The sequence below is a fragment of the Vidua macroura genome, chromosome Z (assembly GCF_024509145.1).
Source record: "Vidua macroura isolate BioBank_ID:100142 chromosome Z, ASM2450914v1, whole genome shotgun sequence".
In the NCBI taxonomy this organism is placed as follows: Eukaryota; Metazoa; Chordata; class Aves; order Passeriformes; family Viduidae; genus Vidua; species Vidua macroura.
The window spans coordinates 62,147,715-62,163,822 of NC_071611.1; the positions used below are offsets into that span (position 1 = coordinate 62,147,715).

The 16,108-nt window shown below is 37.1% G+C and overlaps 1 long non-coding RNA gene across 2 annotated transcripts; it reads right to left on the reverse strand.

Moving 5' to 3' along the window:
- Positions 1 to 7,801: 7,801 nt before the first annotated feature.
- On the reverse strand, positions 7,802 to 12,384 carry LOC128822660 (uncharacterized). Of its 2 annotated transcripts, XR_008441542.1 has the most exons (4): positions 12,319 to 12,384; positions 9,779 to 9,844; positions 9,587 to 9,695; positions 7,802 to 7,988 (listed from the first exon to the last, which is right to left on the reverse strand). It is a non-coding gene; the product is annotated as an uncharacterized LOC128822660 (long non-coding RNA). The 2 variants fall into 2 exon arrangements; XR_008441543.1 differs by lacking the exon at positions 9,779 to 9,844 and having other exon boundaries at positions 12,319 to 12,379.
- Between the last annotated feature and the right edge of the window lie 3,724 nt (positions 12,385 to 16,108).

Genomic DNA, 16,108 nt, shown 5'->3' on the forward strand with positions numbered 1-16,108 from the left:
AAACAGTTGATTATAACTGCAGGAAAGAGTACCTCTATGTGGTTTGGAGTTTGCACAAGTATTTTGGGTATGTTTAGCTTTGTAAAACCAATGTCAGTTTCAGAAAATTTGACATCTCTTTCCTAACTCTGGGAGACAAACCATAAGTCTTCCTGTGATCTGGAGAACAGGATGAAAGGGACTGATTTTGTTGCTTTTGGAGTCAACGTCACTAGAAAGAAGACCTCAGGTCATGTAGCTTTAAGACCCTAGTACAACACTAAGGTGAACATTTGCTAGATGACACTGGAAAATTACTTTTCTGGTTCCTTTGAGATGTGTGTATCTGAAGGTCTTCTGTGCTTCTTGCTGTTCAGATTGCAGACCTGAATGCTTTATATAACTTCTGCATGGTACATATTAATTCCAGAAACACCCAAGCCTATGAAATGGGTTCCAGTAATGATGCTGAAGTGCTGGTGAAATAATATTGACATAACACTTCCAGTTCTGAAACACCAGGTTTTGAAACACTACATGTGGTGAGGTGAAAGAGACATGCAGACTGTAAAATAGGAGACCCAAAAGAATCCATGGGAATTAATAACGCCCCGGAAGTGTCTGCCTGATGTGAGATGAAGGGCTCATGCTCAGAGCCAGGGTATCTGCACACAGAAAAGAGGCACTGCCTGCCCTTAAAACAATTCAATGCTTTTTTGAAGCTCAGTATTGACCATGTTTCAACCTCATTTGCATAGAAATGGAACACTTGTGTTTATCACCCCTAAATCATAGCATACTATTGCATAATCCAGCATGCTATTGTCTCAGTATTTCCTCACCACACTTGTCCCTCTCTCCAGCATATCAGTGTCAGAAAGTTCTCCTCAACTCCTATGACTCATTAAGCTGATCATGTCAGGGCTTTTTGTCCTGACTTTTCACAGCCAAATCATGGCCAGGTAAGAGCAGTGTGCTGCTGACACTTTGATCATTAAACCCATGCACCTACAGTGCTCTAAGGAATAGGAAAAAAAGGGTATAAAAGGGATGAGTTTTGTTGTACTGTTGTTAATTACTATTATTTGTCCTGATGCTCCTTCTTCTTCTCCTATTGCTATTTGGCGTCACAGGTACTCAGGCACCTCAGAATTTCATTTGGGTTTCCATACTAAACAGGTCATCATTTGCATTAAGATAAATGTCAGAGATCAGCAAAACACATTTTGCTATGGCAGTTCTCAAAACATTAGTTCATTTATATATGGAGCAAAAGGACAGGAATGCTGAGATCTGCTTTTTTTGGTAGCGTGGTAGTGACCTATGCATCAACATTGATGTCCTTCTTCACAGCCCTAGGAAAATGCCATCATGCAATGAAGTTAAACATGGAAAGAAACAAAGACACACATGCAAGCAGGCTGAGGATCTGAACCCATCAAAGGACAGGACCAGGAGCAAAGAAACTGGAAGAGACAACAGTGGTGGAGAGGTAAATGACCCTCTATTTCTTACACATATCAACATGATGTAGTATGTGTGAAAATTTGCTTGGTTCTCTCCAACAGACCGTCAGTAAAGCCTACGATCATGTCAGCCTTTCCATCCCATGACAGCTCACACCTTCAGAGGCCAAAAAAGCCCAGCAGAAATGGGTGAGAAGGTTAGGCATTTCAGTGGAGCCGAAAGCCAATTCCCTTGACTGACTGGATAATTTTCTCTTGCTGATGGTTGAGTTTGGTATTAGGCAAAGAAATAAAGGAATTAAGAGGGGCAGCTTGCTAAAATGGCAAAAATGAAAAAAAGACAGTGAAGAAATGATGGACATTTAGGCTTTTGAGGCAAGCATGCATTACTTCTCACTGGAGGTCTGCATGCCTGCTTTCTTCCAGTGTTGTAGAAGGTAAAGGTGCACATGCCTAATAAAGCAATATCCTTGAGGTTCTTACTCAAGTCTCACATACTTGTGCACAAACGAAAAAAAGGAGGGATAATTCATCAAAGCATGTCAAAAATAACTACTTCAGAACTCAGTGTTTATCCCCAAAAGTGGTGTACTGGAGAGAATTCACACCACATCAGGTAGACTGGACAGATCAAAGTCCTCCTTAGTGATACTGGATAAGGATGCTGATGTCTCAAACACAAAATTTCTCATTTTTGGAAAGCTCTCAACCCAAACCTACAGTCTGATTTCACATCTTGATTTAGCTCTTCATCAGTTGGGGCAGTGCTAACCTTGGAAAAATCAAGCAGTATGTATTTTGCAGGTGAAGCTTTTTTGATGCTTTTAAGGCACTATATGTTTTGTATTATATACAGCCAGTTGTGGAATAGCTGGAATAGTGTATCAATTCCTTTTAACGTCTTTTTTTTAAATTGTCTCATAAACAAAACTTAGGTTGTTAATTTGATTATTATATGACACTAAATGTGACAATATTTTTAAATTAAATACACATTTGTACATTAATATTACTTTACAACCAGGTGCTTCAGAATAATGTTCAGATTTAAATTGCTCATTTTACTTGTTTATCAAACTCTTCTGCATTGTGAAAACTGTTAAAAAATGAGTGGAGTTAAAATAGAATACTGCTAGGAATGGTAAATTTTTTGAGTGATGGTTAAGTGAGGAAATTAAATTTGTTATACTTGTGATAGCAGTCACTATGTTTAAAAAATCTGAAACCCATTGTAGCATACACAAACTGAATTGTTTTGAAATAATGCAATTTCCAATTGCATTTTCCAATGAAAATGGAATTTTCCAATGTCTGTTGTTTGAATTATTTTTACTGTAAAAGCTGAGGTATGACTGAAATTATACTTAGAAATTAACTGAAATTATACTTAGAAATTTTAGGAAAGGGAACATTTTTCTTATGTTATGTCAATATAGAAATTGTGTTTGTAATGGCATCAAAAGAGAGGTAGAATATCCAAGAAACCATAAATTTCCTTACCATCTAAGTGGGAATCCTAAAAACTATCATTTCTTTGTTCAGTCTCATAGATTTGCCTGGACCTATCATAATTATGACAGATTGCTCACCCTTGCAAACTCTCTTATATAGCATCAATTGGATACTTTCTGCAAAATTATCATCATCGGGTAAGAGCAAACCAAAAATCTGAAAATAAAAAATAAGATATCTTTCCACTCTTGCTTTTAGCTATTTCTTCAACCTGCCAGTTGAAAGAAAATCAACTTTCATTGATGACTGTCATTAGCCTAGGATGGCTAGATCTCAGTTTTGCGACAAGTTTCAGAGAAGGCCCCCAGAGAACTCCTCTTTTCGCTAAGATGCAGAACCTGAAAAAATATCTTCTCACTCTTTTTATTTTCTACCCCTGCTCAGCAACTCTCAGAATCCCTTGAGAATTCCTATGGTTTCTTCTGTCAAAATCTCAAGAATCTGCTTTTCTTTTCATTTTTTTACATCCTCACATACATGGTGCTATATAAGCATAGAGGATAATTATTTCTATAATAAACTCAAGCAGAAAATCCAGAAGACTGACTCTCTTAGAGCCTTTCACAAGAGTTTGATGAATTAAGTGCACTTTTTTTCATCTCTAAAAGAAAACAACCACACAAATAAGGAAGTGATTCCCATATCATCCTGCTTTCACAAACAATCCTGTGAAATAATTAAAAACCAATGTTTCCTATGATTTTACAAAATCCATATCTTTAATTTTTAAAAAAGGCCCAAAATTTTAGATGTGGGAATTACAAGTAGCATCAAAGATAAATCCTCTAATTCAATTTTCATGCCAACAACCAGACAACACATCTTCCTTGCTGTTGGAAGTCGAGAAGCTACAACTGAAAGCTGATAGAGGATATGCTGATGTATAACTACTCAAACTGCAGCATCAAATCTATAACATATGGATCCTGTCACTCTCCTGACAAATATCCTTGATATTGAAACACACTGAACCACATATTTAAGCCACACCAAAATCCCTGCCTTTTGAATACACCAAAAACCATAGAGGTTTTAGGACCCTTCTGTATGCTTCACTGATTTTTTGAATTAGAGTATAATCCTGAAACTGGATAATGAACTGATTTCATTGCTAAAACAAGGCAAAGGATTAAATAAGCAAAGGGAAAGCTGTATTTCATCTGCATGTACCAATGATAATCAAAGTAGCACTCTATGTGTTGCAGGGCAATGAGTAGGCAGACTGTAAATTATCAGAAAAAAATTAGACAGAGGTCAACAGAAGAATGTGATGACCAACCTTTACCTTCATATCTGCTATTCTTTCCCTTCTTCATCCATTTCACTTATATAGTTCCTATTTTTATTGGATCAAAAGTAGCATAATGTGGTAACACTTTGCTAGACATTGCATTTTGCTATTCTCAAAAATTCTTGTGCAAGACCCTGTTTTAATTGCAAGTGGCATAAGTTATGGCTAAGAATTAATTGCTTAGCATTTGTTCTGAGTAGAAATAGAGTCCTCAGGATCAAATTCATCAGCATAAAGAGTTTTGCCAGACACCTTTATTTAATCATGTCTTTGACATTTCAATGGCAAAATTGTTAAGAGATGTATAGATGGACTGGGATTGATAAAGTACATCTAAAGAAAACACTTTATGTGCTTTAATTTAATTGCTATGGCCACTGTCACAAGTTAGCTGTGAAATATTAAAACAGTATAGAATTTTCAGTAAATGCCAGCATCAAAGAAATCCCAGCCTGTGATTGACACAAGGTACTTTCCTTGCGTGGCTTTCACTTCACAAACAGCAGAAAGAAGAAAACCTCCTGAGAATGCTGGCAAACCCTATAACTCAGAGCAGCCGTCAGGATTCTCCAATTTAAACTGGAACAAGATCAGCACTAAATTAAGAGAGCAGCAAAGGTAGTTTACAGCTATCTCATTCTTACCCCTGAGCCTTGCTGAATTCCAGTCAGTTGCAGCCTGTCACTGGTTTTGATCTTTTTTCTCATGGCTCTTCTTTTTAAACTAATTTGTCACCCATTGGAGGGAATGCCAAGAGGTATAAAGCCCCTTTCCTGACTTTTTTTTTTTTATTCAATCCTTAATTTTTTATGCAGCATTACTGGGCACAGGGAGTATTCCCAACTCTGGTGCTGCCAACAGTAGGACAGCTTCTGCACCATTAGCAAAGGATGCCATAGGCAAAATAACCTGGACTGAAATCAAAATACCCTGGACTGAATTTCTGGTATTCACCCACCCACATGCATCACACACGCAAAGCTTCTATAATATTGCATTGTACATGAGCTGAGCTCATGTGGTGAGTTCTGTAATTGGAAACAGGGTTAAATGCAGGATGGTGATATCAGGTCTGGCTTCACTTATTTATTTGCCGCTGTTGCACAATCAGCATGAAGTTGTTCTAACACAGCACAGCTCAGCAGCACTGGGTGCAGTTGCAACTGGACAATAACTGTCCCTTCTCTTGTCAGCTTTGTGGTCTGATCTAAGAAGAGCTATAGGCTGAGTAAACCTGCAGTTTATACTTGAAGTGAAGATGAGGAACAACCTATCACCTCTAAGGTGATAACATATTCTTCTAATGATAAAAGGTGATCTATCTGGCTATTTCCCATCAATTGAAAAATAAAGTCCTGTTATTTTTTCACTTGATAATTACTGGACTGGAAGGGACCTTTGCATTAGCAGTCCATTAGTTGCCAAATAAATTTGCTCTGGAATGCAAAGAAGAGACCATATTCATATGCAAAGAAGACCATATATAAAACTATACATGTATATTCAAACAGAATTGTACATCAACAGGGTTTTCTGAAAGAACATGAACCCTAAGCTGGAAAAGGATAATAGATGTCTGTATAGTAAACTGCCCATCCTATTCTCCATGTTTATGTTTAATATCTTACTTTTCACAGTTTGCATCAGTCATTTTTGCCATTTAGTCTCATTTACAGGGGCTGAGACATTACATGCACTGGGAACCCCTAGAACTTGTTACTGGGACATATGCTCGTTCTAATGGAGACTTTTTGATTCATGCCAATGACAGGAGAGAAGATCTGTAAACAGGCCGATGGCAAAGCTGCTATAAAATTGGAGATAAACAATCAGATTTAGCCATCCTGTGTTTACTCCTAAAGCAAAAAATGCCATTTTATAGATTCTGTCTTTTTTCCCTGTTATCTGTTCTTGCTAAATGAAAAGATTTTTAAAATGCAAGGTTATGTGGGGAGGTAAGGTGAATCACATAGAGCCTTTAGTGTATGTTACACCCCAGTGTGCAATACAAAATTCTTTGCAGACCAAGCAATACTGATTTAGATTTCAGTGTGAAGGCTGCATGTGCATGCTTTACTAAGGGTTTTAAACTCCCCATTTCAAAGGAAAATTATTTAAAGCTTCAGAGTTTACATGTTAGCCTAAGGTTTAAAGAACTGCCACTCCACATCAGCAGATGGAGATTTGGCCTTTGGTCAAAGACTGACTTGTAAATAACCTATTCTTCTATTACTATTTTTTAAACTGTTTCTGTGACTTTTATGTACTTTTCCAGAGGGATTGATTAGTTAGGGTTCCCCTTTTTTAAGAAGCTTCCATCAAGACATTTACTGACAGTGGATTTTAGAAGCTGTCCTGAGGAACTAGGTGACCTGATCCTTTATTTTGGAAAACTGTACTCAACTAAGAGTCTTTTTTTTTTACATATTCTCTCTGCTAGATTTACATTTATGTGGGTTTCTTTTGTTCAGATCCCCTGTCTTACTCTCATAGAAGTTCTGATCAGTGCAAAACTGGGAAATAAATCCTTTCACATTTGAAAAGACATTTGTCTTTGTTTTAATATGATCCATTTGCATCTGACATAGATTTTTACTGTACCTTGGATGTGCATTATTTCTATCACACACAATCAGAGGAATACATATCTGCCAGTCTCATTAAAACACCAGGTTCTTGTAACCTTTCCCAATACTGACCTGCACACAGTCTTACAACCACAAAACTGCAACAACTCTTGCTTGTATTTAATATGAGAAGAAATAAGTAAATTTACATTATCAGGAAAATATTTTAATATTATGCAATAATTTGATATAATAGTTTTGGCTGATGACAGATTTAAGTTTACATAACTGAAGCTATAATGTGCAAGACCTGCTTATTGAATGTTTATTAAAGACAGTATAGAAACATTTCTGTTACTTATGACATGCTATAGAAGGCAACAGAAACACAGGTATCAATAGAAAACAAGTTCATTTTCAAATATGGTGTTAGAGTACCTAACTCAGTTTACTGCTATGTTGCCACCCTGAAATGGCTTTGCAAATTCTATGCCGTATTCATCAACATAAAGGGTATTATTTGGGACTTGTATTGGGGTCGCTGAGGTGGTACTTGGCCAGAGGTGTGTAAAAATCAGGCAATTTGCTATAATCTTGTGTAAAGTAAAATCCATGGGTTAGTTCACCAGCAGAGTGAGTTTCAGAGTCTGCACCAAGAAGTCTTACCTGCTTTCAGCATCAGTAGGAAGAAAAGCACTAATCTCTGAGGAAGCAATAAGTACTCAGAAGATGGGAACAGGGGCTTTGTAACCAAACTGAAGGTTTTCTGGTTTTTTCTGTCCTTTTTCACTTGTAAACTGGAACTCCCTCCCTATATATCAAAAGATTGCCTATTGCTATTTTCAAGAATTTCCTATGAATTCTGGCAGTACACTTGGAGAAAAAAGAAGCTCAGACCCCCCACAAGGTAGTTGTCACAAAGGCTTCCCTTAGTCTTAACAGTTTTTTGACAGTATTTACTGCTCTGCAAGCACCTTACCTGCACAGGCACCTCCGGTAGTTATACACTTATATGAAAGAAGTAGGTAGATGGAAACTGTGGGCTTTGCCATAAAGCTTTATTCTGTGGCCAAATGCACAGTGGAAACTGTTATTTATGTCCAGGTGGGATATTTACATATGTGGTACAAATCTCTTCCACAGTCTTCTAAACACCTCTTTGTTTTCACCAAGCTGCAGAGGCCACAGTAAAACTTGAAATTAGACCACTATTTCTTATATTTGTGTTATACTCAATAAAGCATCAAGACATTCTAATCTGTCCTAATCAGTACCCGTGAATATAAGTCTGGTCTGGTAACTGAAAGAAAACTGAGGACATTTACTGTGAACATGCTCTGAATATGCTGTGAACAGCAGTCTGAATACAAGCAAGGTATTTCATCACATCCACACCGGAGGTACTGCCTGAACATATGTGCCAAATGTGCCCATATAAAAACAGTTATGAAAGGTTTCCTCTTTGGTAGCTCTGATGATTGAGATCCTCCACGTGGCACAGATGATCCACCAGTAGGTCAACACTACCCAAATTTGTACTAATGCAGCTCTGATGTTCTCTTGAATTGCATTTAAATACTATCTAGTTTGCAGGGAGAAAATCCCTTGTTTTCTTCTGCTATCATGGTCTCTTTTTTTCTGGGTTATTTCTGTGTTGAGTTATTCAGACCTTGCTGACTGTTTCCCTATCATGGCTTTTGCCAAGGCTACTGCAGATTTGAGTAAATATGTCTCCTGTATCTTGTTTGTTCCCAGTTACTATGTTGTTCAAATCATACACAGACATTTATATAATATATATTATATTTACTTCAGCATTGTGAAGTAAAAAGGTTTTACTACTCTTATCTTCTAGATGGAGAAATTAAACACTGAAGAGTTAAAATACTTGCCCCAGTTTAATCACAGAAATTGAAACAATTGCAGGAACAGAATCCAAGGAATACTTTAGTATTTTAACCACTGGACTATCCTAACCCTGACAGGTTAAAGCTGGAAGCTTGATCTGAATGCATTATAGACTGAAAAATTGCATATATCACACTTATTTATTATTGTGACTTCTGGTTTATCATCTACAAAAACAGTATTCACTGAAGAAGCCCTTATGTTTTATTACTTCCTTTGTATATAAGGCATCCATATTAAAAGCCTTATCTACCCCAATGCATAGTTGTGGTATAATTCTTAAATATCACTTCTATCATCAGGCATGTATTATATCTATAAGAATCAAATGAAATTATCTAATTCTGCAATACAGAAATTATGAAGCAACAATGTGATCAGTTAACAGTACAATGCCATGTGCTGTTAACATAGTGCAGTAGATCTAAGGCCAGGGTAATATCCCAAAAGTAAAATTACTTTTGTTTGCTTGAGTATGTCAAAGTTAACTTAAATGGGGAGTTGATAACATTCTAATGGCAGTATGCAGCACACAGGTCAGGTCCTCTTGCAAAGGAACCAAGACAGTGTAGAAGCCTAAAGCTTATGGCTAGACTGGAAGATCTGAAAGGTCTTTTCCAACCTTTACAATTTCATGACTTTTTAATATTGATAGAGATGATTAGGGAAGATAAGATCCCAATTTTTCCAATTGCTTTTGAAAATATAATTAAGAGTTATTTTATAGGTGCTTTAGAGAAAATATATGGATATGTCAAAGAACATGGTGAAACACTTGTATCCTTTGAAAATCAGTTGTCTTGCTTAGACTCCTAAGCCAACAACTGAACATCACAGTATGTTTGTTCCTTCTACATTCACACCTGTAACAGGATTGCAGGAAAAAGCATGGTTCAGCCTGGTCCCAGGTCAGTCATTTCCTGTGTTGAGTTCCAGTGATGAGATGCAGATTGTGCAAATAATCTTTACCACCTAAAGAGAAAAAGAGTGTCCATCCTCTATACAGTAAGAATAGTGAGATGGAAAGGGTATCAAACTTAGAAAACAAGTTATACATTACTAATTTTCATGTCTGTGTGACTGTATTTCCTCCTTTCTGTCAGGCAATTTGCTATAACAATCTGGAGAGAGAAAAAACTCTTCTTGTCTATAAAATACTCTGGGAAAACCCCAGTGAGAATAAATTACAGAAGCAACTAAACATTTTATTTTTGAGAAATTTAAGCCAAGTTTTGAAAATGTAGTGTTTTCTGTAGCAGCTGTTTTCCTTTGCAGCAGCATGAAAAAGGGGCATGAACAAATTTTCTAGCTATCAGAAAGAAAAGTAAATATAATGCAGCAGAATTTGCCTTTTGAGTGTTTTCTTAAATTTTGGGATAGCCCTGTTTTACACTACATTGTAGAGATGCTAAAGCCAAATGTCATGGAAATGATGTCTGTGAAAAGATGTAACTGGAAAGAGGAACACTAGCATTCAGGAACATCACCATTACAAAAGCAATTCAGACCCAGGGTCTTGGTACCACTCTCAGGTGGTCCAAAGTGTCAGATCTCTATATTTTGCACTTTTTTTGTAAGCTAGCAGCTCTGTTCAATTTCCCTTGCTCAGTTCCATGATGTTCTAACTGGCTTGAAGTAGAAGAAGCTGTTTCATTTCTAGTGTCATCAGGGTACCATCAGACCCAGGCATCTCTGCCTGCAAAAGTCTGTGCAGAAATACATTTATTAATAGAAGACAGTATAAGGCTTGAATGCAAGGCTTAATAGCCCTTCCAAAATGCTTTGTATCTTAAATTATAGCCCTTACTCTTCCAGATATGGATAAAAATGTCTAATCCTTTTTTAATCCTATTACTTTCCTGTCCTCCAATAGCCCCTGTAATATAGTTACAAAGTTTTTATATATCTCGTGGGAAAGAATTTTTTTAATTCTTTCATTTCCACCTTTTGGTGTTATTAAGTGCCCTCTAACACTGATGACAGAGCAGAAATACATGGATCTGTGTGCTCCAGAGCATGTATTGTATTGTATGTTTGCATAATGTCTCTTCTCATACATCCCCTGTCTAAGGTAAACAGTCCCAAGCATTTTCATTCAATACTTTAAAGCAATATTGTTTTACAAGTTGCCATGTATTTCTAAGTATCCCTTTTAGGATCAAACTGAACATGACCATACCTACTTCCCATATCAGAGAGGTGGTGGATTTTTGGATAACAAACTCCCACAGACAGAGCAGCGGACACAAAGTAGCTGTAGCCAGTGGATAGTTAATTCACCTCTGGCAAATTAATTTTTCCCCTATAGCTCTGGCGCAGGCACTGTCCAGATACTCTGTTACATAGGAGCAACAGATAAGACAGCCAGGACATCTCCACCTATGGTGAAGTTCATACTGCTGGTAGTTGAATCTTCACTAAATAGCCCCTCTGTAATTTAGATTTTATTATATACTAGCTTCATCAAAGATTAACTCCAATTATTCTGATTTTTTAAAGTGATATTACAATAGATCTGGTCAGACAGGGAGATTAGATCTCACTGGAGACACCATGAGGTGTAGAAGGCTAGGAATAATACCTCATTCTCTTCTTTCATTATTGCCATGAAGTTATTGCCTTGTTATTTACAGTAAATCATCTCTCTCTCTATTCATAATAGAAGGCACACAAACCTTTCAAGACTGTCCAGGCATTTTGATTTTATAGCAGGTTCTACATCATCAGAGTTCATAAATGAAACCACATGTAGTAATAATATTGTCTTTAACAAGGAGGTGGGGATTATGATGTTGCTTGAGAATAATATTTTTCCACAACATGTGCAACTAATCAAAAGTTAATGTGACAAATTGTTGTATTCTGAAGACAAACAGATAACAATAAAAAGGTCATGGTTCACTCAAAAATTTTGACCTCTTAATTCACATATTTGGCTTAACTAATTTAATATCTCCTTCTGTGGGGTATAATCTAATGTGTGAAGCTGAATATCATAATATACGGGACAAAGATTCCTCAACCAAATAGATTTTTCAGTTATTTCTGAATTATTTTGGAATTGTACTCATATGCCTAGATCAGTTTCTGAATTTCAGTATAAGTCATGAAATTGACATGAATTTAAAAATTTATCACGTTCTGTCAACTAAAAAAAATTGTGTTATGAAATATTAGTTAATTTTCAAAATATATTATTGCCTGAGTACCACTATTTTTACATGCATGGAGCAGGTATGCATCTAATATATTCAAATGAAAAATATGATGTAATACAGTTCATACCACTTTAAATTTTTAGATTCATGTGTGGACATTCCCTCCTTTTATGTTGTATTGAATTGTACTTTAAATTACAAAATTAAATGCTCAAAGCAGAAACCTTGTCAATTGCAATGTCACCAACTCAAATGCTGTAAAGATTAAGTAGCCCTGCTGTTATTTCTGTTGAAACCTTCCAGCTATGCTTCATATTTGGTGCTTTTATTTGTACCTCTATTTCTATTTTGCTGAATAAAATGTTGAAGTAACAGCATACACTGTGATACACAGACTGTAAATATAAGCAGTGAATCCAGGCCAAGGCTGTACTTACCAAACAACTGCCACATGAAGGCAGGAAAGAAGGCAGGGAGGCAGGCAGGGAGGCAGGCAGGGAGGGAGGCAGGCAGGCAGGGAGGCAGGCAGGCAGGCAGGCAGGGAGGCAGGCAGGCAGGGAGGCAGGGAGGCAGGCAGGGAGGCAGGGAGGCAGGCAGGGAGGCAGGGAGGCAGGCAGGGAGGCAGGCAGGCAGGGAGGCAGGCAGGGAGGCAGGGAGGCAGGGAGGGAGGCAGGCAGGCAAGGACGCAGGCAGGCAGGCAGGCAGGGAGGCAGGCAGGGAGGCAGGGAGGCAGGCAGGCAGTGAGGAGCACTGCCTTCCCCCAGGCCTCCAGCCCCGCAGCGCCCGTCAATCATTGGCAGTCTAGCCTAACACAGCTTCTGATTGGCCAAGCGAGCACCTGGGAGGAGGGCCCACAGAGGCCCTGGGACTTAAATGTGACCATTAGGGAGACGCGTGGCCTTGACCCTATCCTTGACCCTTACGTAGTTTGTGCCTCATTCTCCCTGGAACCGGTAGGTATGTGTGTGTTTTTCTATATATTTTCTATCTTTCTCTCTTTTTTCTCCTTCCAATTTGCTTTTCGTGGAACATTTTGAATAAAGTAGCACCAGACAGCCTTAAAGGTTTCTAGGTTTAATGAACTATGTTAATGCTTTGAAAATTGTTTGATGTTGAATTGGATGTTGTATTAGATCCTTCACCAAGTTCCTTGATTTTCTGTACTTTGCCAGTAAAGTTTTGCATAATTTTGACCTCTTGAGAATATCTGATTGGTATTTCTCCCATGCACTGACCCACAGGAAAGGAATTTTTGGTGACACCCTTAGCATTTAAATGTTCTGGGTTGTTACACGCATGATTTGGCATTCTTCCCAATTTAGCAAATAAAAGCAGTAATTATTTCCAAGGAACTACATGTTATTTTGAATATATACAGACAGTGCTACTCCAAATGAGATAATATCTGCAGATATTATGTCAGTACTGCAATATATTTTTCTTAGGTTGGAAAGTGCTCTTGTAGCAAATGTTCTAAATAATTATGCTTCATTTTGCAAAATAAAAATAGTATCTAACTTTCAGATGCTATGATTTCGTTCAAGAAAGGAAGCTGTTATGTAGAAGTGAGTGAACAAAAAGCTTTGCAGATAAGCAGCTTATTATCTACCTCATTTTGACATGCACTTCTACCAGCCCTGAACTGAAGTTTTAAAAACCATTGGTCTGCTTATGCCTAAATCTGACTGGCAAATTATTTGAAATTGTATAGCAAAATAATCACATACACCACAGAATATGTTTTCTTGGAGCTTCTTCTTTTGTGAGGTTTGGCACTGAAACACACTTTCTTCGGCATGTTTAGCACAGGCAAGTAGTGTCATTTTGGTGGGCTTAGCTGCCACTAAGCTGTGGATTTTGCAAGCAACTGTATTGCACAAGTTTCACATAGCACTGCACAATGCATTGTAAGTGCACTGTAAATTCACCTAATTGTGTGTCTTGTATGTCCTATGACCCTCTAGTGCCCAGTCCTTTATAGTATGCTCCTTTGAAGTCAGAAACAATTTTATTGATTCTCAGTGGTCTGCTTGGCACTGTAGAGGAAGAATGCCTTACTAATTAAATTCTCACTTCTGCTATGCCTCAATCATTAAGAACTTTGGATGCAATATCAGTTATGGCTTTTGCTTGCTAGTGTTAGCGTTTTCTTTAATGGAAAACCTAATTTCCTTAGGTTTGGATACCTAAGCCATGAGGGTTTCCAACTGGTGGGCTTCAAAAAAACTGAAATTTTAATCTCCATAATTATTTTTCTAATTTCAATATGTTTGATATACACGACTAAATTAAAGACAAAGCTTGCAACATGTTAACTTCAGTACTTCATCTATGGTGATAAAAGGCTTTAATACTAAATGACTGGTTTTGAACAGGGCAGGTTATGAACAGAGAATTGATCCTTATTTTATACCAAAGAGAACAGTTTGGCTACCAAGCAAAATTTAATTCTGCAAGATAGGTGGAACTTGAAATTTCAAAAATCCTTGTTTAATGTAATTCATTAAGAGTTATTCTTCCTTTTTAAAAAATCAAATTTTATTTGTGATTGGACTGATTCTAATCCCAGTAACCCATTGAGAGAATTTTCCCCTGAGCCATCTGAAATACAGTACAAGGCACTCAAAATTTAAGCGGCATTTTTAAATCTCTTCTTGCTTTCTTGGCACTCTTGCTTTCTTGGCACTTGAAAAAAATTTGTGCAAAGGAAGATCTAAAACAAAGGGATACCTTAAAAATATTCTCAAGCATGAGAGATGGAACTGAATGTACTTAAAAATAAATGAATCACAGAGAAAAACTCATGCCTACATTTCTCAACATAGGAAAGTAACTGTGATACAGTTCCTGCTCTAGAAGCTGGTATATTTATGACCTTGACCTCTTTATCTGAAGTTTTAACAAGTTAATGAATCTAGAGTGAAGATAGCTTTCTGCTGGCCCAGAAAATAGACATAACCTCCAAAAATATATTCAGGCACATATTTAGATAGATGCAGAAACAGACAGATGGCTGTAACTTAGCCTATGATCAAAAAGTACAAAAGAAACAGCCCCAAAACCAATTTCTTCTTCATCTTTATTCCTAGACAATTCTTATTACATACCTTCTGTATTCTAGAGTCATCAAATATTATTACAATTTATTAATAATTAATTGATTCCTAATTCTTATGCCTCTTCTGGCATTATAATATCCTGAAAAATAGAGATCTAATCCTGGCCTGGAAACAGTCTGTAACTGAAAATATTTTATATTTTTAAACCATGATTTCTTCAAATGAGAGATCTTTAGTCACAGCTCGAGATACTAATGGTAACATGTTATTTTTACTGAAAACACCCTAATATTTGCATGACAATTTTCTGGCTCTTACAATATGAAAAATATTTGATTAAATATGATGCATCACATCAGCACTTAGTGTACATTCATTTGTACATTCCACCTTTAAATATTTATTTGACAACCTACTTGAATTCAAATGTACGTGCAGTTAGGGAAAATAGTGTTCCATGTAACTCAAGACAGCCATGATTTCTGGAAGATTTATATCAGCAGATTGACATAATTTATGTTCCAAGTTTAACCCAGAGTCAAAAAACAGCATATATGCATCACCCACTATTTGCCTGTGTGATAATCCTCAATGTAGAAGACATGATCCCAGAAGGAGTGTTCTCTTTTGATGTTTCTTTCTGACCCCATAGAGACTGTGAAACTAAATCCTTTATAAAATACAGTGACTACTGTATTTTATATGTCTCCAGTTGGTGTTTGACAAGCAGACTGTGTTTCCCTCCCTGTTTAAAAACTGTTGAAAGAGTTTATGCAATGCAAATGCTGTTTAGGGGGGAGCATATCATCCTGTCAGGGACTGTGGGTACATCTTAAGAAAGAAGGTTTTCTGGAAAAAGTTCCTGTTCCACTGTCCACTGTTCATTCTGCAAAGTTCCAAAGGGACGCTTCTGGTACAGCAGTGTTTGCAAGAAGCAAACTCAAGGTACAGGAATGGATGGGTCACCACATAAACTGTATTCTAAGTTCATTGTTCCCCTGGTGATATGAGAACCTGTTGGTATGTGTTATATGTGTTCCTGTCAATGGTTCTAGCAGTGTTTAAGTGAGAGGACAATCAGCATTCAATATGATTTGTTAAGCAATATCCACTTTGCAGATCCTCTTCACGATTTTTCTGTCATCTTTCTTTTGTCCTAACCACGAAA